We start from the raw sequence: 20,846 nt of genomic DNA, 5'->3' as shown, positions 1-20,846 counted from the left end.
AACTTTCACATCCATGCCTGACCACAGGAGAAACCATAGCCTTGACTAGATGGACCTTTGTTGTCAAAGTAATGTCTCTGCTTTTTAATATGCTGTCTAGGTTGGTCATAACTTTCCTTCCAAGGAGTAAGCGTCTTTTAATTTCATGGCTGCAGTCACCATCTGCAGTGATTTTGGAGCCCCCCAAAATAAAGTCTGACACTGTTTCCACTGTTTCCCCATCTATTTCCCATGAAGTGATGGGACCAGATGCCATGATCTTAGTTTTCTGAATGTTGAGTTTTGAGCCAACTTTTTCACTCTCCTCTTTCACTTTCATCAGGAGGGTAGTTACCTATTAACTTGAGTACTTAAAAAATATCTATCTATAGTATTTCTTTCTCTCTTTCATCTACTCTCTACCCCATATATTTTTTTATCTAATGAATTCTAATCCTCTCTCTTCTCTGTCCCTTTTGTCTCCTGCTTCTTGAAAAATAGCACAGCAGAGTTAGTTATTTAATCCCATTGCTCTCCTTCAATAATCTTATACAGGAGGCCAGGGATGGAGATGAGAAGAAAAATTTTCAAGTAAGGGAACTATATGAGATACAGTGTTTGTGGAGTGGGAAGTGGGCAGAAGGAAGAAAGGAATGGGGAAATGGAGAAGATCCAAAGGCCTTCTGTGTAATGTTTGCAAAAGTCTTTGTAGGTTTTCTAAAGGAACTTTGAGGGATTGCTTCTTTGTAAGCAATGGAGAACCATAGGAAGTTTTTTGGAGGGGAGATTTGATTAGATACTTTTTGGCTTTGTGTTGATTTGATTAGATTTTTCCCTTCAAGCAAAAATTACTCGATCATGGCAGGAAAGATAAATAGGAAGAAGAAGAAACTAAAGGTAGGGATAACAATTTGGAGGTTACCCAGAACTTTGGCATGATTTTAGACAAGTGAGGATGAAGAGGACAGGGCAGAGTAAAGAGATATTTAGGAGATTCAATTGGCTTGGGTGCTTTTTAGAATGAGAAGAAAAAGATGGGGACACAGAGAGGAAAAGTCAAACAAGTATGACTATAATTTTCCACAGTCAATATGTGGATCCATCATTGAATGAAATTAAAACACAAGATGCATATGGAGGAGGGAGATTTGAAGGGAAGATTAAAAAATTGGTTTGCGATTTAGTTGCAGAATATCTTGTTCAGTGTTGTGCTGGTAAATGTTAAAACTGGCTTTCCAAAAATAAAGAAAAAAGAGAGACTGAAAGACAGGAAGAAAGGAAAGCCCTGATTGTATCAGATTTCAGTGGTGTTAATATTCCCATGATGGGCCGATTGTAAGTTCACTCTATGAAAGTTACTTATTGCAGAGTCGGGAAGAGATGTACATACACAGTAAGCAATTATGAGCTGGAATGAGCGCACCACTGGTCTTGCTGGATGCTCCATGCTGTATGGGGGGGCACCATCCCAGAGCACAGCAAGGAGGTGAGAGCTGGGGATACCCAGTTTACCTGAAGCCAAGGGAGTGGATTGTGTTAAAAAAAAAAGAGAGAGAAAAAACCAGTATTAGGAGACATTATATAAGGACAGAGAAAGTCAGGGAAAGAGTTATGAAAGAGGCAGGAGAGTCAGAAGAGAACCACATTCAGGAAATTCAAGAGAACTAGATTCAGGAAGGAAGATGTCATTAATGTTGAATACCAGAGATCAGGTAGCCCAGGGACTTAAAGGAGGTCATCAGCGTTACCCATTCAGTGGTCTTTCTGTGCTTGAGGTATTTTCTATTTTTCTACATGAAAATACTTTATAATGATAAGAATGAAAGCATATATACCACTCTCTCTCTTTTTGAGAAAGTCATTAATGGATCTGGAAAGTGGTGGGGGCCAAAGTTTGCCTGAAATGGGCTGGAGACTGAATAAAAGAGAGGGATTACTGAAGAAATTTTTTCAGCAGTTTGGCTCTTAAAAGCAGGAGAGCTTGAAGGGAGAAAGGTTAGAAGGATGGCTTTTAAAAAGAATTATAGTTCATTGATCAACCGGTAAATCAGGGGAATATATCTCTCTATAATCCAGACTAACTGGTTCATCTCAATGACAAGCAGAACAAACTCAGGACCAGAAGCAGTAATGGTTTTGAATCTTGCATGTGTCAATAAGAGTCACATTAATAAAGAAGGGGATTGTACTGGTCTGATTATGTTGAACTTGTAATATTGAAAGCTTATGCAATACCTGGTTTACTCCACAAATAATGGTGATTCCTTTTCTTTTTCTTTTTTTACTATCTTTAGCTTGAAAATTTGCTTCTAACCATGTATTGGAATTAAACTGACTCAAATATGAACTGTAGGTCCTTTAATTCCACTTTACATAAAAGAAGAATTGTCTTTTTTTCTTCGTTAATTTTGAGGCACCTGTCATTCTTCAGGAATTCTCAAAAAGCCCAGCTATCAGGTCTTCTTAATTGTAACAAGTTCTGTTAAGGAAATTATTTTTAGAATACTTTCTGTTTTATTCTTCATTGACTTCCGATAATTCTCTTTTTTTCCCCCAGAGTTTCCAGGAATCAAACAGCATGGTATGCATACCAAAAATACATGTGTGATGAAAATAATTTATATTTTAAATAATTTTTACATGCACATTTATATGGGGGCTTCCCTAGTAGCTCAGCTGATAAAGAATCCTCCTGCAATGTGGGAGACCTGGGTTCAATCCCTGGGTTGGGAAGATCTCCTGGAGAAGGGCATGGCAATCCACTCCAGTATTCCTGCCTGGAGAATCCTCATGGACAGAGGAGCCTGGCAGGTTACAGGCTATGGGGTTTGCAAAGAGTTGGACATGACTAAGTGACTAAGTACACTTATGTGAACCAGCTAACGAGTGTTATATATCAAAGCAATTTCCAAGCAAAGCCTTTTGGGTAATTCCTAATTTAAAAGGTCTCAATAGAATGATAATCTATAGAGCCATGACCTCTACCAGGGTCTCTAAGACCACAGCTACCTGAATTCTGTAATTAGAAGATGCCAGAGTCATGTCAGAGTAGAACTTCAAGACACTCAGCCTGCACTGCCAGAATCAGCTTCGCCAGAGATAGCAATGAAGAAGGGCCATTCTGCTTGTTTGGAAAGAGTCACCTAGGGTGGAGACCTGGAGTGTTGGTGTCGGTGTTAGCAGGAACTGAAGGACTTGGGGGGAAGCCTACTGAAGCATACTCAGGAACAAATTGACCTGTGACATTTGAGGGAGAGAAATTCACACTTTTATACTCCCCCAAGGGACACATTCTTTTAACCTCTAGCTTTTGAAATTCAGCATTTTTTTTTCATATGAACCTATCATACTCGCAAAGGGTGTACTTGATGAAGGCAGAATTAGGTGATTGTGTCCCTTGGCCAAATCACTTAGTCTCTTTGGGGATTTAGGCTCTTTTATTGGTAGAAACGAACACAGCTGATAAGCTTATTTCAGACATTACAGTGTGTACTGAGATGAGCAGATTCTTGATACCATAAGGTTATTCTCAGTTAGAAATGATTACATTTGACTTTGGGGCCATCAGTTCAGTTCAGTTCTGTCGCTCAGTTGTGTCCAACTCTTTGTGACCCCATGAATCGCAGCACACCAGGCTTCCCTGTCCATCACCAACTCCCGGACTTCACTCAAACGCACATCCATTGAGTCAGTGATGTCATCCAGCCATCTCATCCTCTGTCGTCCCCTTTTCCTCCTGCCCCCAATCCCTCCCAGCATCAGGGTCTTTTCCAATGAGTCAACTCTTCACGTGAGGTGGCCAAAGTACTGGAGTTTCAGCTTTAGCATCATTCCTTCCAAAGAACACCCAGAGCTAATCTCCTTTAGAATGGACTGGTTGGATCTCCTTGCAGTCTAAGGGACTCTCAAGAGTCTTCTCCAATACCACAGTTCAAAAGCATCAATTCTTCGGTGCTCAGCTTTTTTCACAGTCCGACTCTCACATCCATACATGACCACTGAAAAAACCATAGCCTTGACTAGACAGACCTTTATTGGCAAAGTAATGTCTCTGCTTTTTAATATGCTATCTAGGTTGGTCATAACTTTCCTTCCAAGGAGTAAGTGTCTTTTAATTTCATGGCTGCAGTCACCACTTGCAGTGATTTTGGAGCCCAAAGAAATAAAATCTGACACTGTTTCCACTGTTTCCCCATCTATTTCCCATGAAGTGATGGGACCAGATGCCATGATATTTGTTTTCTGAATGTTGAGCTTTAAGCCATAGACCTATGTATTTAGAATCAATGGCTTTCTTCTCTGGTGCTTTCATCTCCTTCTTGGCCTCATCTCCTTTCTCCAACAGCCTATCCTTGTCTCATGTGTACAGGACTTACTGTCAGTCATTCCCCAGGAAAACAACCTGAGGGGTTACTTTAGTAGGGTGCTCTTGGAAACTATAGCCTTCAATTTCAGAAACTGATTCAGAAATGATTCTGGTGGTGGGATTTTAAGCACTGTGATAGGTGGGTGGTGGGGTGGGGTGGGACAGGGGATGGAGAGTCAGAGAGTCATAATCACTTCCACAAATCACACTTGGAGTCATAACACCTCCTCCAGGAGCTTTCCTTTATATCTAGAGGTCAGAGAGATTATTTTGAACTCTTTGCTAGACTTGGAATTTTAAAATTTTGGCATGGAAAATTCTTTATAGGCCATAGTTGGTACCAGAAAATGACATTAATAGGCAGCTATCAACAGGCTCTTAATTTTACGGAGCCATTCTTCCCAGGAGCTCAAATGAACAAAATTTACTTTCAGAAAACTTCATTGAGTCAGGGAGAGCATTTGTATAGTCTCTTTTGTGGATAAAGAAATGGAGGCAGAAAGTTAGTGGATCATGTGGTTGTCAGATTTGACCCTGGAACCTAGGGACCAGGGTCTCCTCTTGTGGGCCCTGGGCTTCAGAAGGTTTGATTTATTCTGGCCCACCTCAAACTTCATCCCTTCCTAAGGATGAATGGTCCACAGGACCCAGGGTCCAGGTCACTAAGTTATGAGTAGCTGAGACCCCAGAATTGTCCTAAGGTCCTTAAATGCTCTTCCAGGTCCTGCATGGGGCTCCTCACTGGATCCATCCTTAGTGTTGACAGAACCACTGACATGTGGACCTGCATTCAAATCATGGTCTGGAGGGGCTTGTGCAGCTGGGGGTCCAGATGCACATCTGCAGGTTCTTCTGAAATATGATGGAACTGAGGATGGGAAGCAAAGTTGTCCAGGAGCCTGCTCTCCTGCTCTACCACTTTCTTGTCAAAACTCAAGTCAAGGCCTAAAGAGTCTGGTCGTGAATCCACCCTTCCCAGTTGCTCCAAAGGTATCTCTGTTAAGTAGGAGGAACTTATTTTCCAGTTTGTTAGCTTTATTTATGAGTTAAATATTAAGAGTTAAAGTATGTGGGCCTCCATTTGTACACTTGCTTCTGTTCCTCAAATGTTATGGGCCCTCTTGCTCTTGACTGTCAAGGCCAAAGCCAGAGGAAGAATCTGGAGAACTGGAATGGTTATGTAATTTTACAAGACTGCGATTCTCTAGCGGTACTTTGCAAACCTGTACAAACCAAAATACAAGCCCACGTGTATTTATCTATTACTGCTGACTGACATGGTGAAAATAAAAAGGAAATTAGTCCACATTGCTCGGTTTTCTGTGGCCTCCCTCCTTCTCCCAGTTTGCCAAGGGAAGGAGAAAGACAGTTTTCAGGGGTCCTCCTGGGACTTGGGAGGCCCCAAATTGGGAACCCCAAAGGCTCTTGAATTCCAAAGTCAGAGTTTGCAGTGGAAAACAAAACCAGCCAATTGTCCAGAGGACTGTCCATCTTCTCCCCACTCTGGGCATTTAAAGGAAAAAAAAGACTAAAGGGTTGGCATCCTTAGGGGTTTTAGCCTCTCTTTCTCTTCCCCTTTCCTCTCCTCTCTCCGCCCCCAAGTCCCTCCAGCTGAGTAAATTAACAAAGGAAACACAAGTTGCTGAAAGAACTAGTTTAGAGAAAGCGATTTTCACTCGTGCTGTTGGCTGCCCTGAACCTGGATGAGAGTCTCTGGAGGGCACAGTCACAAGACCGGCGTTTGCCCCGTTCCTGCGCTGGCGGGCCGGGCTGGGGCGAGGGGCGCGGACCTACGCCGGGGGTAGGCCGGCTGCACCCCACTGGCGCCCTCCGCCCCCAGCCCCGCGCGCCGCTGGACGTCGCCCGTTTAAGGGGCGGGACGCGGCTCCACGTGCTTTCTGCTGAGTGACTGAACTACATAAACAGAGGCCGGGAAGGGGGCGGGGAAGGAGGGAGAGAACAGGCTTTGACCGATAGTAACCCCAGCGCTCAGCGCCGCCGAATCTATAAAAGGAACTAGTCGCGGCAAAACCCCGGTAATTCCGAGGCAGAGTGAGTGCTGCCGGGGCCGGCAGAGACGCGCCGACACCTCTCTCTCCCCGGGCCCAGGTGGGCAGAACAGGGTGCGCCGTGCAACCAGCGCCGCCACAGCCAATTTCTCGGGGTGCTTTGCTCCCTTTACCCCACTTCTTTCCCGAAGGGTTTTTCAAGGGGTTGGGGAAAGAGCCACAAACACAAAAGTGGAAAACAGGTAAGAGTCTCTTCAGCGACTTGGACGTTATTGTTTCGTTTCGGGCCGAGGGGACTTTGGGAAGCTCTGGGTTTCGGGGACTTTAGTCCTAACCCCCACATCTCCTCCTGCAGCACAAACAGGGGCTCATAAATGTGGAGAGGACGTCCTAGGAGGAGCTCTGGCGACCTAAAGACGGGACATCGCTGCGCTCAGGGTTCGCCCGCGGTGGAGCTCGGGGAGCATCTCTGGGCGCGCGGAGACCCGAGCGCAGTAGCTGGGGCGCAGTGGAATCGGGGGCTTCTGGTGGTGCTGGAGGCGCTGCTGCCGGAGTAGGGAGAGTGGCAGGTCTGGCACTGAGCTATTCCCTTTGTTTGGAAGCGCCTGAGCCGGTTGGAACCCTCTGGCTGCGGGTCGGCTGGCGCCCACCGGGAAAAATGCCAGCCGTCAGAATCCCCTCTGTTCCTAAGGAGCTAGTCCGAGTTGGGCTCTGATCTGGGGATAGGTCCCCCGCGCCCCCGGACTGGAGCAGCGCTTTCTGGCTCACCAAGAATGCGAGTGGGAGGTGTCCCAAACAGAGTCCTTAGCGCTAGTGGTCTTTTGAGGCCTCGGGGGCTTTGTTTAGTCAGGGGTTCCTGTTCCATAGTCTCCATACGCTTCCTGGAGCTACTGTCTCTGACGCTGTGGGAGGCTGGGGATGGGGGTAGGGGAGACGCGCAGGGCGGAGGGACGAGAGTTTTGTTTCTTTAACAAACGTTAGAAGGGGGGTCTGCGGAAACCTGGAGCTGAGGTGACCATTCCCCTGCCCACCCCCGACCCCTCCATCTTCCTGCCCTTTGCTGCGTGTCTCTTGGAGCAGCTTCAGACAGGGCACGGATGGGGAAGCTAGGGCGAGACGGTGCAGCAGAATGACCGAGAGTAACCCCGGCGCGCGGTGCAGAGCTCGCAGCTTCGCGGGCGGGCTGTGCTTCGTGGTGGGGGGAGGGAGGGCTGGGCGCCGGCTGCTGGTAGCCACGGAGTGGGGTGGGAACTGATCTACAGCGCCTCCTGGCCGGGTGGCCTGGGAATCGGCTCCTTGGCCGGAGTGAACCCAGGCTGTAAGAGGCTTTGTCGCCTGCTGTGGTTCCGACCGAGATTCGGTGAAAACGGGTGGTTGTAGACTGGGAGGAAACCTGGGGGATCAGGCGAAAGTGCTTCTGCTTGTGTTTTAGAATGCTTCCCAACTCCCAGAGAGTTGCTAAATGGAAGGTTCTTGGGGCGTGGGCCAGTGCTAGGGTTGTGTGTAGGTGCCTGTTTTTCAGCACTCATCAAAAAGAAGGGAATAAACAAGATAAAAGAAAACAGAGGGAGAGAGAGAGAAGGGAAAAGGGAGAGAAAGAAATGTAGCACTGGAAATAATTGGCCCTTGTCTTTTGCAAAAGCGATACCATCAGCTTTTAAAACCAGGACTTTTCGGTGAAACAAGGAAGTGAGTGCGTGGTATATACATTCATATAATAGATGATAAATTTGATATTAAAAAAATTCCTTGGTGATAAAAATCAGCAAGTCACTTCCTAAGGACCGATTCCCACCTCCCATCAAAGAACACCTCATAAAATTTTGCAAGTTCAAAAGCAGAGTTTTAATGGTCCTTTAAACAGTAGTGTGGGATTTCGATCTTTTCAGACAAAATTTAAAACTCAACTAAAGAAGTATAGTTTTTTATCTCCCCTTTTATTTCAGCCCATTTTCCTCATACTTACTATGAAATTAATGGAAGCTTTCTGTTGTTCATGTCATTCTCTTGAGACACTTATCCTAAATCAAAGAAAGTGTGAGAGCAAAGGGAGAAGGTTCTGGAGTAGAACCTCTTCTGATGGTAAATCATTTTCAAGTACAAAGTTTTCCTTGTCAGCCTGTTCCCCAAGAACTCCTTTTTTTTTTTTTTAAACTTTTAATTTTACTTTTAAGTATAACTGATTAACAATATTTGATAGTTTCAGGTGACAACAAAGGAACTTAGTCACACATACATGTATCCATTCCCAAATGCTCCTTTTATAGGAGCTTTAATGCTTTATGCATTAAGTTAATTCATGATAGAGTTTTGGGAAAACATTAGATACACAGAGCACACTGGTATTTACTTGAGAAAAAGCGATAGAATCAGAGTGACAGGCTTCGATGACCACAGTTCAAGGGGTAAGAATTGCTACTGCAGTCAGAGTAATTCTTGAGCCCCCTTGCAAGGACCAGCCTGGTGTTCCAGAATGATGTATCTGATTGTGAAATGGACGCTTGTGATATGTGTCTCCCCTTCAGATGAGTATTTAAAATCTCAGCTCTCAATTTACATCTAAATAGAGGCCTATAATGAACCCTGGACACCTTTTGACTTAGGGCATATTTACAGTTCATGTGAGACTAGCTTGGACTGGAAAAGGGTGATTAGGGTATGATTGTTTCCAACCTCTGCTCTTAATGCTTACATTAAAAAGTCTTAATGCTTACATTATTAAAAATGAATGAAACCAAATGAAACTCAGTGACACAGTTTTTTATCTTCTGTAGTATTTATCTTATATGGAGAGAAGTTGTAATATTTTTTGTTAAAAATTTTTTTAGGGGATCTTCCTTCCCATAAGCTAAGTTGCTTATGCTATATTCCGCATGCTTGTAAATGTTAATATCTTTGTATTTTTATTTTCAGCTCCTAAAAAATTAAATGGACATTGTCTTAGATTTCTTAATAACCTCTTCCTTAATTCCTAAACCTCTGACAGTCTAGAAAATTCCAATAGACATGTTGTTTTAGCACTTCTAAAATACTCTAAATTCCAAATACATTTTTATTTACCATCTAGATGGTAAAGAAATAATGGAAATTTAATGCTTTTTATGATTAATTACCTCCATATCAAATTTTAAAGATCTTGCTGAAAATTTGTTTTAATTTAACTGTTCTGGAGGAGGGCTTACACTAAAACTGAAACCTTCTTCATATCTGCTTGTAGAAATTATCATAAGTGTGGAAGTTCCTGCAATATTTATTTAATAGACACTGTTAAATAGCACCAGGTGCCAAATACTATTACAAATGCTTTTCAAATACTATTTTAATTTTAACCACAAATCCACCTGTTATCCCTATTTTGCAGACTAAGAAACAGAGAGAGTTTCTGGCCACACACCTTGCAACTGGCAGAACTAAGTCTTGAACCTACCCAGTGAGCCCCAGAGTTCTTTGACTCCCACACTAAGCAGTGAGGTGGTACAGTTCAGTTGCTGTGGTCACAGGACTTTGCGAGGTTGCTCGCTGAGTTCTAGTAGATATATCTGCTCTAGCCCTTCACGGAATCTACAGCCTGTATGTTATTTCCCTTGTTGCTGTGAGTGGGCCAGACAAATTCTCTTGAGCGTGTTGGGACATTGATTGCATAGGGATTGCAACACCATGGAAAGGACAGACAGTAAAATTTGCTCAACTTTAGCTCTTGGTTTAAAATAAAAAATTTACTGTTGTTTCAGTCAAATATTTGTAAGTCTATAATGATCGCCAAATCTTTCCCCGTGTAATACATAAAAAATGGATAGACGGTTTGGTTGTAAAAGGATAAGGAACAAAAGAAAAAGGGAAGGGAACCGTTAGCTTAGCTGTCAATCTTTGGCGAATTTTTTAAATTGCTTATTGTACAATATGATTTCTGTTTGTTTTATCCCTCAGTATGTCAGAGACCTTCTGAAATAACCTGTTTTTCTGTTACTGACGTTACTGTCTAGAAATCAAATTTAGCTCTTTTCTTATGGCATCTTTCTCTGAGCAAATACATTTTCAAAGTCAGCTTAAATAAAGGTGAGACAGAATGGGAAACTTCTTATTAAATTGGTGTAGCACCTTAGACATAAACCCTTAGAAAAGATTTTTCTTGGTAAAAAGTTATGCTTATTATTGATTTACCTTATGCTGGGTGTTTCAAGCATTTTACATGTAATAATTTAGTTCACTCTGTTGAGAACCACATAAGGTGGATTCTGTTATTATTTTCATTTTACAGACAGGGAAACTGAGGTGTAGACAGGGTAAGTAGCCTGACCATGGAGTTTGTAAGTAAGTAGTGAAGCTGAGGTTGCATCCCAGGCAGTCTGGTTTCCATGAATTTACCAATAACAGGATAAGGGCTTTGTTAAAATATTGAATTTTGACAAATGAAATACTTGCTAAAGGCAAAGAATCAGTCTCACTTTTCATTTGGGTATTTACGACTGAAAATAGTTCCCTGGATAGGTAAGCAGCACAGATGTTGTTAGAGAGGCACATTTTAGAAATATCTGAAGTCAGAGTAAGAAAATCTTGTATGTAAAATTGTTTTCAGGTAGAGCCTTTGGTTATTCTGCATTCTGTTGAGACAGTAAGCTGTTTTAAAGCAAAGAGCATTTACTCCGAGGAGCATCAGACTTGGTTCCTAAAACAAAAGAAAACTTGAAAGCCTGTCTTTTTCCATTTTGAAAATTTACTCTAAGACCTGATTTAAATGCCATCCTTCTCATAAGCTCTCCTGGATTCACACCTTCCTGCCAACACTGAGTTAAAATTAATTATCCCTTTCTTTTTTGCTCCCATAGGATTGGATCATAGCACTATTCATGTCATGGGTTTAATTGCATGGTTTTTTTTTTTTTTTGGTTATAGTTAACATTTGTCTTGTTCTTGAGTGTATGCTTCTCTAGGAGGAGGTCTAGGATTCTTCTAGGGTTAAGGTCCTAGAATCCTAGAGAATCCTAATTCTCTAGGATTAAGGTCCCAGTCCTTAATTTACTCTCCTTGATATGGAAGGGGATTCAATAAATGCTATCTTGAATAAGTCAAAGAGAATGGGAAACTAATGTTGGTTTTCTATATTCTGAAAGATGAATTAAAATGATGTGATAATCACAGAAAAGCATTAGAAGTAGAATTATATGAGAAATAACTAATTAAGGTTAGGTTTATGATAGGTTGAGAAATATTAGTGTGTACTTAGACCAGCTTACTTTTTGTAGAACAAACAATTCTGATTCCACTCAGTTTCATTTCTCTTTTTTGAGGCAGCTGTGTTTTGAGAAAGTAATCTAGTCTGTTAACATTTCACATTAAACTAGATTTATTTGCACATTATTTTTTAAAAAATAAGAATGAGATAATTCACTAAGTAATTTAGAATTTAATTACTTAAAAATCAAAATAACCTTTTATGTATAGAATCTTTTCTTTTATACATTCTCTATGTGTGTGTGGGTCTGTATGCATATATGCGTATTTGTTTAGAATTGCAACATTTTCTATGCTAAATCCAACTTCTAAGAAGCATTTGGAAGTCAAAACATTTTATTTGGCTACTCTTGAAGTCAAAATGTTTTATGATAACTGGTGTTTAGCACCAGACACTTTTTGGGAAGAATTTTGTATATATAAAACCAATCAGTGGTTATTATTTATTGGGACAGTATTCTGGACTACATGGAGAATATGCTGAAAGCTATGGATTCCCTTTTCAGAAAAAATATACACAGGCATGTACACTCCAAATTTTACATATAATTACATACAATTTGATGTAATTATATTCTACGTGTAATTCCAGAAACCCACTAAGCAGTCATGTGACCCTGGGCTAGTCATTTTACTTTTCTAAGATTTAGTTTCTTGATGAAAGAGGCTGAGTACATGACTTTTGAAGAGCCATTCAAGCTTTTGTATTCTCTAGACGTGTGTTCTTGCCTGGAGAATCCCAGGGACGGAGCAGCTTGGTGGGCTGCCGTCTATGGGGTCACACAGAGTCGGACACAACTGAGGTGACTTAGCAGCAGCAGATGTGTATTTAGGAAAAAGAGTGATTCTTTGATAGGAGCTTCCCAGAGAAATGTCCTGAGGGACATTCTCAGTATTAGTGTAACAGATTGTGTGGGTTTTGAGAGGTAGAGTGGCAATACCCATGGAATACATAGGAGTGTTTTGATGATCATGATGACGGAAGAAAAGAAGATGGTGGGAGGAGAGGAAGAAGAAGTGAGATGGGGTTGGAATTACCTATTTATCCACATTAGGTGGATGAAGACTTGATTCATAGAACCCAAAAAAGAATTTTATCTTAAATGCAAAGAAAAAAGTGGTTGGTGATCTCAGTAAGTTTCAGTGGAGCAAACGTGATGGAATAAGACATGATGAGACATTTGTCTCATTTCCGACTCACCATCTGGAGATTCTCTCTGAAAGAAAATATTCATTTGGACTCTCCATTCTGGGCATCTCCATTTTGAGTGTAGATTTTGTTTTTTATAGTGCAATCCTATTAAGCCAATATATAATAGAAAGCTAACTGACTTTTGAGATATGTTCATCCTCCAAGAAAGGATGAGAAATAGACTAACCTTATAAGGATATTTCTAAATATCTCAGAAGACTCTCACTGGGTGCAGATGGACAAGACACAAAGTTTTCTAAAGTATTGCTTTGAGTTAGTTGTTTCAAAGATCATAACAAATTAGGACTGGAAGGAACCAGAAGGGAAAAAAAGAAGCAAGAGTTTTCATGATTGAAACAGGCATGGGAAGAGGGAAGGAACTGCTAAGAAGTTGTTTGGGTTTCATATCCCTGTTTACTTTTGCTTTGCAAAATTTCTGTAGGATGCCAGGTTGGGAATAGTTTTTGTCAAGAGTCAAACCAAGCTTGTTTTTTGGAAGAAGCAAGTCCTCAAGGGTATGGCAGCTTGAATTTGATTGGATCTGGTATTTAGATGGTCCAAGTTTGACATAAAGGTAACACTAATGGAAGCAGCAGCTTTCCTTGGAAAGGCAGAGAGGATGTAAAGGCCCAGAATAATGGCTTTTAGACTGATCTGTAGACTCTTCTCCACTCCCCGATGCAAGGCTTTGGGATGGAAGTGGCAGTTTACTCCAGCTGGAGTGAGGTGTGATTTCTGGTATTGGAAGGAAAGAAGAGGAAGATACCATATTTTTAAAATGTATGTGTGTGTATCTGTTTATGGCTAATATACAAAAAATACCATTAAACTGAAATTCATTCCTTTAGCAAATATTTTTTGAACACCATGTAGAGTACTAGGTGTTGAACAAATGTCAAAAGACGTTAAGGATCTGACACCATAATGATCTTGGCATTCAAGGCTCTTCCAAATAAGACTCTGGCCGTTTTGATAGCTTTGTCCTGGACAGTACTAGGCATCCACTGCACCGTGTTTTCTCACTGGTGATGAGCACATAGTCTGGCTCAGTAACTGTTAACTGACTCCCTCTATGGGTTTTCTTCTTTTCTCTGATTTCTACTTTAAGAACCCCTTCATGCTTTCTCTGAGCTTATTGTTCTGGAATCTTACATCCATCCTTCGTGGTTGATGGATCTTGTTTACACTGTACCTTCTCCTCTGATTCCTCACTGACAAAATTTTGCCCCTTGACCGCAGGTAGATGAGCACAGTGTGGGCTGGGCCTTCCCCTCCATTACCTCATTTACTCCTCACTAGAACCTGGAGGCAGGCAGCATGTAAAGCCCTCAGATTCTTTCAATGGACTCACACTTTTATAGTTATCAATACATATATTTTTAAAAAGTTAACCTTATATTGGTTCTCTAAATTGAAAAGTGGTGTCAGTTGTCTGAAATAAAAGGTAATTTTAAAAATAATTAGAATGAAAATGAATTGTTTTTTAAAGCCTGTCTATAAAATAAGCTTTTTTTGGGCTCCAAAATCACTGCAGATGGTGACTGCAGCCATGAAATTAAAAGACGCTTACTCCTTGGAAGGAAAGTTATGACCAACCTAGATAGCATATTGAAAAGCAGAGACATTACTTTGCCAACAAAGGTCCGTCTAGTCAAAGCTATGGTTTTTCCAGTAGTCAGGTATGGATGTGAGAGTTGGACTATAAAGAAAGCTGAGCACTGAAGAATTGATGCTTTTGAACTGTAGTGTTGGAGAAGACTCTTGAGAGTCCTTTGGACTGCAAGGAGATCGGAGATCAGCCCTGGGATTTCTTTGGAAGGGATGATGCTAAAGCTGAAACTCCAGTACTTTGGCCACCTCATGCGAAGAGTTGACTCATTGGAAAAGACTCTGATGCTGGAAGGGATTGGGGGCAAGAGGAGAAGGGGACGACAGAGGATGAGATGGCTGGATGGCATCACTGACTTGATGGACGTGAGTCTCAGTGAACTCTGGGAGTTGGTGATGGACAGGGAGGCCTGGCGTGCTGTGATTCATGGGGTTGCACTGAGCGACTGATCTGATCTGATCTGATCTGATAAAATAAGCTTGCCTTCTAAAGGCACTGACTCTGAAACTTGTTCTTACTTTGTTAAAAAAGGGAAATTAAGCACATGTTATAGAAGCATTGAAAAGATCAAACAGAAACTTTCTCCTTAATACAGTTTTTACAAATCTAAAGTGCTGAAAAGAGCATTTTCTCATTGTGTGATTGAGTGTTTAATACTGTGCCTGACCATCCCCTAAAATCTTCTAAGTGGAATTTAAATATTGCTTAAATTCATCTCATAAACTTTCCTGCAATTGGGGAAATATTGAGGCTGCCGCGTTTTTCTGATGGTACACCTGATACAGAGACTAGTTAAATAATTTGTTCCTGGTTCACGTACTTCAGTAATGGCAGAGCTGGGGGTTCAAACTTGAGTCTGAAACTCAAGCTGCAGGCAGTTTTCTTAGACTCAGATGATCTTTTTTAAAATTTTAAAGTCTTTATTGAATTTGTTACAGTTTGGTTTTGGTTTTCTGGTGGCCAGGCATGTGGGATCTTAACTTCCCAACCAGGGATCGAACCTGCACCCCCTGCATTGGAAGGCGGTCTTAACCACTGGACTACTAAGGAAGTCCCCAGAAGATCTTCTACTCCAGTCTCCTTATATTCTGTGGCTCAGAGTGGTAGAATGGCTCGCCTAAATTCATTCCCTAGCAGTCAGTAACAGGAATTTAAAATCTTAACTTTTTGCTTCTTTAATCCAAGCTTCTTGCTACTGTATCAGAATTTAGGGTGGTATTTACAGTGTCCCTTTAGGAGAAAAAAAATTTAGTCTATAGGTCTGTCCTTTCAGCTTCCAGTGGACACTGAATCTTTAATATTGAACTAGCCTCATTTATTCTGTTGGTCCAATTTGAATCTTAATGGGTTTTTCAACTGGATTTTCTTTTTCTCTCAAATAAACACTGCTCTTTGGCTGTAAGTTCAAATCAAGGAAAGGCCCACAAAAGTCCCAAAGGTTGAGTCTTTCCCTGGGACCATTTTCTTCATGCAAAAGTAGAAAAACCTTGTGCTAATTTTGGCTGTTTAGGATTAATTGTGATTACCGGCAGTTTTTTAAAGCTTTTTAGTTTTCTTTTAACTTTAATGGTTGTGTTAATTATAGGAAGTACCTCGAGTTCAAGATAAGGAAAGCCTTTGGTCAAGTAGTGTTTCTTCAGTTGTCAGTCCTGTTACAGGACTTGCAAATTTAGTGGAATTAGTGCCATTTTCCCATTTCCAACTCTAGTCCCATTTCACATGATCTTAGCATGGCTTTCTCCTTGGCTGTCTGACACTAGGTTCCAATGGCCTCCATTGAGGGGAGTGGATGTCCCCCTGGAGGCTGCAAAGACCAGCAAGGCACACTGTCCTCAGGGGGAACTGCACTGGGGACTCCATGCTTAAGTAATGTAGACACTTAGCATACAGTCGCTTGGGAGATGAGAGTTTGTGCATTTTAAAATGCCACTGTCAACTGCAGTTGATAAAAGAGGCTAGCAGGAGTTCTACTCAATAGTTTAGTTGCATCTTTCCTTGAGCATTTTGTTATCTGGCACATAAAATGTTTGATTTGTGAAGATCTTAATGACAGTAGCATTTTCAAGAAGAAGTACTCAGAATCATGATAACACTGAAATAATTCAGATCAATTTCCACTGGGAACATCCTTCCAGACCTCAAATAATGGAGCTCATGTTGCCAGTATTTTTTCTTTTTAATAGCTAACATGCTTCATTTTTTGTTTTTCAGGTCAACTTGTGATCTTATTTCTCTGTAATTTAGCAAGGCAGTCAACAAAGTGGCTTGTTAGTTCAAGAGAAGGAGTTCAGTTTTGAAGTTGGGAGGGCAGGTTCGACCCTGTGCCTCTGTGCCTGTCCTGGAGCTCCAACTACGTCCTCACCTAGCTGGTCAGCTGGTTCTCACTGGGCTGCATCTTGGACACATGAGGCATCTTGGACAAATGACCTGTGCTAGCACTATCTCAAGAGCTGGCTGGTGAAAGGGGAGGTTCTGGACAAGGTTGCTGGGTTTGGTCACATGTGAGCTAGAACTGGAAAAGAGCCACAGGTGAGATTACTTGTTTTGGCAAAAGTAAAAGGAATAAAGTGTTGAGGTTGAAAAATAGTATACAGTTTTTGATAAGCTTCATTGAGTGAGTTCTTGACTTGAGCCTGTGAGTTTAGAGTTTGAGGCTCCTGACCAATGTTGACAGTTTTGTATTCATGGTTGAACCCCTAGGGGAGGTGTTCTTGTTAGTTGGTGTGTTTACAGGGGTCTGGAGCCTCAGTCTGGGAAAATTACTGATTCTCCTTTGCTCACAAGAAGTCCATGAAAATGAACACCCTTACCAACAAATTCGAGTGACTTTGGGGAAGACCAAATTAGATGCACTCCTGTTTAATCTGAATTTCTTTGAACGCAGCTGGAAAATTTGTCATGGTTTTGGGCTACCTGAGCTTGTCCTTTATGACATTTCTGATTTGCTACCGTGGTGAACCTGCTTTAACTAATTTTTCTCATCCCTGAGGTCTGACTTCAGAAGCCTTCACTCCACAAATGTGTACAAGCACCAAGTGGCTCTGGGCTCAGTGTGTCGTAGGACAGTGAGATGTTGAGATGGTCGCTTGTGGCCTGACTTACTGTGTAGCAGGGACCATCGGAGTACTTAGTACACTGGAGGAGATGGTGGGAAAGCTGAAGAGATGAAGGAATAGATATAAGGCCCAGATCACAAATAGGTAATTGACCTGGAAGCTGGAGGAAGTAGTCTGGAGAACAAAACTGAGTGAGGTGCTGAAGACATGGAGGAAGGCAGCCTATGTGGAAGAGAAGAGCTGACTGCTCCCAGAGCAGAAGAATAGTATACATATGTGGTAGGGGTCCCCAAATGGGGGAGTTATGGTAAGACACTGGTAGAAATGGTACCAGGATACCAGCAAAATCCTTTCACATCTCCCACCGATCTGGGCATGCAGAAAGTTCCAGTGTGTTCTGGAAAGGCCGTTGGGGAAATAGTCCCTTCTGTGGACAGAGAAGGAAGAAGAGAGATTGCTTTAATATTAATAAACTGCCCACTTTGTGCCCCACCTGAGTGCTTTGGGGAAGCCCAGGTAGCTCAGTGGTAAAGAATTCACCTGCCAATACAGGAGACACAGGAGACATGGGTTTGGGAAGATCCCTTGGAGGAGGAAACGACAGCCCACTCTAGTATTCTGGCCTGGAAAATCTCATGGACAGAGGAGCCTGGTGGGCTAGAGTTCATGGAGTCCCAAAGAGTTGGAGATGACTTAACACACATGCTGAGTACTTTACACTGTGAAGTCAGCTGCACTAATCATAGCTGCCATTTACTGGATACTTCTTTTGTCCCAAATAATGTTTTATATACATTATTTTATGGAGAGAATACAGGGACTCAATGCCTAGGGTCCCTGAGCTCTATTTTATGGAGAGAATACAGGGACTCAATGCCTAGGGTCCCTGAGCTGGTGAGTAGCAGAGTCAGTATTCAAACCCCACTTTCTCTGACTCCAAAACCTCCCTTCTGTCTACCAGGCTATTTAATTCATGAAAATAATTAAGGACATCTGGGGAAGCTTGCTGCACGGCGACATAGGTCTACAGGAAGGGGATGGCAGTGAAAGGATTTGGGTTTGTCTGTCCCCAAGTCCTTTGAGCACTTTCATAAAAATAAACTTTTTAGGCTGGGAGAAGGTTGAACATCTGAAGATGTTGACCCTTCCAAGATGTAAAGCAAACAAAATGGTTTTTGCTGATATAGTCACTAAGCCTTTTATCCTAAAATGCTCTTGGAAAGCCCTCCTCCAACAACAGGGAACATTATCCAGTCAAAGTTTTCTGCAAATGAAGGATTGCTCATGGAGACAGACTTGCTTGTGTTTCTGTATCACTCAGGATGTTTGTCACTTTTATAGTTCCTTCCCTGCAGGACCCTCTAACTTTGGCATTATGATTGTGGTTGAGAAAAAAGTGTTTTCTATGTCATGTAATGTTGACAGGTATTTCATTTCTAGGGGAAAGGTTCCTTTTTCCTATATGCTACACACCTGCAACCAGGGAAAAAGCAAATAGTTGTATTGTTTGCTGAAGTATTCCTTTCAGGGTTGCTCTGTGTTTGTTTAGTGGAAATCAGCAGCGTAAGAAGGGCTGTCTCTAACATTTTGTCAGAATTTCTCCATAATTCTACAATGATGAAACAAGAACTTGAGAACAGGATGGATTTGCTTTCAGAAACTCTGGTTATCAGTTTTAGAAGTTCTGAGATTGTTTTAGCTGCTAGCAACTGGACTGTTGAGAGTGATAAATAGGATCTTTGGTTGTCCAAATATCTGCAACATGATAGAAATAAACTTTTTGAATCCCCTTAAAATAGAATTGTTGACAGCATGAGGATTGTGCTTCTCAAAGGCTCGTTATGGATTTGTACAATATTCATGTATTTCTTCTAACTTTTCAGTTTTTGTGTATTCCTATCATAGCCCTCATTTTGAAAATTAGCCATTAGTAAATACTTTCATCCAGGAAATTGAATATATGTTCCAGGGTGAAACAAGAATGTGCAGTTATATATAAACTTACTGTTACTAATACTCAAGTATGATACATTTGGTACTTAAAATTCCCCTTGAGTTACAAATTGTTATAATTAATAAAATTCATTAGATCTATATATTTTTAAGATATTTATTTATTTGGCCGTACTTGGTCTTAGTTGCAATATGTGAGATTGAGTTCTCTGACCACGGATCCTACCTGGGCCCCCTGCATCGGGAATGTAGAATCTTACCCACTGGACCACCAGGAAAGTACTGGATCTGTATTTTTAAAACAGGTCTTGTGATAGCAGAGCCTCTTCTAGAATGACAGGAATCTTCTAGAATGATAGAATCACTTCCTTTTATCTGTGACTTTTATCTTGGAGGATTTCTTACATCATTTTTTCTCTTTAAATTTGAGTATTAAGATGTTATGGTATAAGTAGGAACACAGTTTCAGGGGTCACTAAGTACCAGCCCATGACCTTTCTGCAGGCCTCTAAGGGTTTAGTGGCAACTAAGGACAGTTTCCCTGAGTTGTGAGTCTAAGGTATGTCTGGAGAGTGCGAGGGGATAGAATTTAAGGATTAGCATGAATGGCCTTATGGGTAGAGAGCTCAGTGACAACTGGAGGCCAGAAAAGAAACTAAGGCGGTTAAAATAACTTCAGGCTTAATAAAGTTGATGGCTATCTTGGGAGAAATCATGGGGAGACTTTCCAAGTCGCCTTCTTCCACCACGGCAGGCATGCCCTGTCATCCATCAGCCATGGGTGCAAAGAGCCTGTTCCAGCCTGGTTTTAACCTCACTATCATTTTCCATAAATGTGGCTACTGATCTGGAGATATACACTCAGAGAGGCAATTAAAAAACAGACTTTTCCAAAGAAGCATGCTCTGGTGGTCTTACAGGTTTCTTATCTTCAATTCTACAGAAAGCTCTACATCTCTCTGGAGATGAGATGCAGCAGTACCTGTGATCCTTGTATTTGCATCAGCATCTGAGGAAGAGGTCATTAGTTGAGCTTTAGCGCCAACACATTTACTACAGTTTGTATGTTATATAGTTATATTCTGCCTTAAATCTACCTCTTGCTTTTGTTACTGGCTAGTTATTTATTGGCATAGGACATCCAGAAACAGTTTCATCAGGAGAGATTTCAACTTCTGTCTCACTTCTGGAAACTATAGGGAAATTTGTCTAACAAAGAAGAACACACACATACTTATTTATTAATTTGTTTAGAGAAAGAGCTATCATAAAACCACTGTTTTTGAAAAATGAAAGTCAGTTGCTGGCTGCATATTCTGTGTATATGAGCTATTTGGGTAGAATTGATAGGAAAAGTGTGTTCAGAAGAATAAACAGAGTTGTAGGAGGAATGCAGTAGTGGGAAGCTAGGAGCAGTTGTTGACAGTTATTTCTGGAGAAACCTGGAGGC

The 20,846-nt window shown here is 41.5% G+C and overlaps 1 protein-coding gene across 1 annotated transcript in view; it reads left to right on the top strand.

Annotated features, from left to right (window-relative positions):
• Positions 1–11,865: 11,865 nt before the first annotated feature.
• The window catches only part of ABCA1 (ATP binding cassette subfamily A member 1), a 157,032-nt gene continuing 148,051 nt past the window's right edge, over positions 11,866–20,846 (top strand). Inside the window, exon 1 of the mRNA XM_055579203.1 lies at positions 11,866–16,916. The gene's annotated coding sequence lies outside the window, so the exon portion shown is untranslated. The remainder of the gene's footprint in view (positions 16,917–20,846) is intronic.

This window comes from Bubalus kerabau, chromosome 4 (assembly GCF_029407905.1).
Source record: "Bubalus kerabau isolate K-KA32 ecotype Philippines breed swamp buffalo chromosome 4, PCC_UOA_SB_1v2, whole genome shotgun sequence".
NCBI classification, from domain to species: domain Eukaryota; kingdom Metazoa; phylum Chordata; class Mammalia; order Artiodactyla; family Bovidae; genus Bubalus; species Bubalus kerabau.
The sequence above is the reverse complement of the archived record's forward strand: the minus strand, read 5'-3'. Positions and strand labels throughout refer to the sequence as shown.